The 2,820-nt window shown below is 40.2% G+C and overlaps 1 pseudogene; it reads left to right on the forward strand.

The window, feature by feature from the left end:
• Positions 1–379: 379 nt before the first annotated feature.
• Positions 380–2,593, forward strand: LOC102490425 (calmodulin-like; annotated as a pseudogene).
• Positions 2,594–2,820: the final 227 nt, after the last annotated feature.

Raw genomic sequence — 2,820 nt, forward strand, 5'->3', positions numbered from 1 at the left:
CACCATGGCTGGGCCTAGAGGTAACATTTCTTTACATTTTCTTCGTGAGTGCAGAAGTAGAATTATTATCACTGGTGCCTCATAACATGTAAAATTAATAGTGATGTTCATTCATTCATTCATTTATTTAATACTTTTTTTAATTCGTAAGAGGGTACATGCACTTGCTGAGAGATAGAGTGAAAGATAGAGAAAGGAAGCACCCTGCCCCCTGCCCCATGAAAGTAGGTGGACATTTCTTAACCTTTCCATACTTATTTGCCCAGTTATGCACAGTTAAAAACTGGTATGTGACAAAGGAAAGAAACTCCACCTATTTGTAAATAGATTAGTCCTTCCATGCACACCGGTTCAATGCCCTCACCACTTCCTAGTACGGATGCAATATTGGGATAAACGGCCTTTGTTCTCTTTGCAAGAAAAAAAAATGGAAGTATAATTAGTAAGTCAATGTTCAGTCACAGAAATCTCAGATTAAACCAAAAATGACAATCCATTTGAAGGTAGCTTGGGTCCTGCAGAGCTCACAGAGTATGATTTGGCTGGATAGGCAGTTGGCATGTGTTCTGGGGCTTCCATAGGAAATATTAAATCTGTCTCTGGTGAGCAGCACTAGGGTATGCTTCAAATGAACTCAGATGCCCTTACTATCAAATGAATGATTTCCTTGGGGGAAAATAAAGAATGAGTTAGAATTTTAGGAACCATAGTTGGCTCCTTTCTTGTTCCCATGGAATTCTATCCTATATAAAATTGGGGAACCAAATAGGTCTCTTTTCACACATTGTGAGCTGATTGCTTATTCAGTTTGATAAATGGAGTCTTGAATAATGGAACTTTCTTCTACCCTACTTTAGCCACCTTCAAGGTCTAAAAACTCTTTTTTTGTTTTTTATAGATTTTTGCTATAGAGTGCATGCACTCACTGGAGAGACAGAGAGACAGAGCACAAGAAATCACCTCCTAGAGGTGATGACCATGCTGCAATCTCTTCTCCTCCATTCTCCTCTCAGTATTTTGGACATGCATGCATGCACACACGCCTGATGTGAATTTTAAGCCACTGGGTCCAGGACTTGAACCATGGTCAACTACACGGGACTCCATCTGTTAGATCCCCAAAACTTTTCTTTGTCTGTGACCTTGAAGTTGTCTTCAAGCTTTTAATTGAAAGTCACGTCTTCCTGAGCAATAGTTTGTAGAAACTGAGGTCTTTACATACACAAAGAGTTAATTATGTATTGCTACCAAATGTAAAAAAATTATAAAATGCTTAAAGTTCTAAAGTGATTTAGAGTTCATTTAGTCCAGCCTCTTCATTTTAAGAATAGTAATAGGGACCAGCAGTTGGCATAATGGCTATGTCGCTGGACTCCCAAGTAGTTGACTGCAGTTAGAGTCCCAGACTTAAACTCATGCCGGACGTGTGTACATGCGTGCCCAAGATCCCAAGAGGAGAATGGAGGAGAAGGGATTGCAGCATGACCATTCCCCCAGGGGATGATTTCGCGTTTTCTGTCTCTCTGCCTCTCTCTGTTTTTCTGGCGAGCACACGTGCCCTGTATCAAAAAAAAAAAAGAATAGTAAGAATCCCTCACTTGTGGGTAGTAGACATGTTTTGGCATATTTAGCACACCTTCCCTCTTCTCTAGATAACATCACCTCATTTTTCTCCTCTTGGGAAACTCCCCTCCCCACACTGTTATTTCCTCGTGGCTTCAATGGGGCAGATTCTACCTCCTCGTACCAAAGGAGGCCTAAGGAGTGTTCACAGGCCCTCACCACAGTGATTGCTTCAAGAATGAACACTTGTCGAATTAGTCCGAGTGGAGCAAGCGAGCCGAGTGGTTGTATGGTACGTTGTTGGAAACTGGTAGCGCTTGCAGCATGGCTGACCAACTGACTGAAGAGCAGATTGCAGAATTCAAAGAAGCTTTTTCACTATTTGACAAGGATGGTGATGGAACTATAACAACAAAGGAATTGGGAACGATAATGAGGTCTCTTGGGCAGAATCCCACAGAAGCAGAGTTACAGGACATGACTAATGAAGTAGATGCTGATGGTAATGGCACAATTGACTTCCCTGAATTTCTGACAATGATGGCAAGAAAAATGAAAGACACAGGGAAGAAGAAATTAGAGACGCATTCTGTGTGTTTGATAAGGATGGCAATGGCTATATTAGTGCAGCAGAACTTCGCCCGCCATGTGATGACAAACCTTGGAGAGAAGTTAACAGATGTTGATGAAATGATCAGGGAAGCAGATATTGATGGTCAAGTAAACTATGAAGAGTTTGTACAAATGATGACAGCAAAGTGAAGCCCATTGTACAGAATGTGTTAAATTTCTTGTACAAAATTGTTTATTTGCCTTTTCTTTGTTTGTAACTTATCTGTAAAAGGTTTCTCCCTCTTGTCAAAAAGATATGCATGTATAGTAATTAGGACTCATTCTTCCAATGTTTTCTTCCTTATCTTACTGTCATTGTCCTGAGACCTTATTTTAGAAAATTGATCAAGTAACATGTTGCATGTGGCTTACTCTGGATATATCTAAGCCCTTCTGCACATCTAAACTTAGATGGAGTTGGTCAAATGAGGGAACATCTAGGTTATGCCTTTTTAAAGCAGTTTTCTTTAGGAACTATCAGCATGTTGTTGAAGTGTGGAGTTGTAACTCTGCGTGGACTATGGACAGTCAACAATATGTGCTTAAAAGTTGCACTATTGCAAAACGGGTGTATTATCCAGGTACTCGTACACTATTTTTTTGTACTGCTGGTCCTGTACCAGAAACATTTTCTTTTATTGTTAC

This window comes from Tupaia chinensis, unplaced genomic scaffold, assembly GCF_000334495.1.
Source record: "Tupaia chinensis unplaced genomic scaffold, TupChi_1.0 Scaffold140218_1, whole genome shotgun sequence".
Lineage (NCBI taxonomy): Eukaryota > Metazoa > Chordata > Mammalia > Scandentia > Tupaiidae > Tupaia > Tupaia belangeri.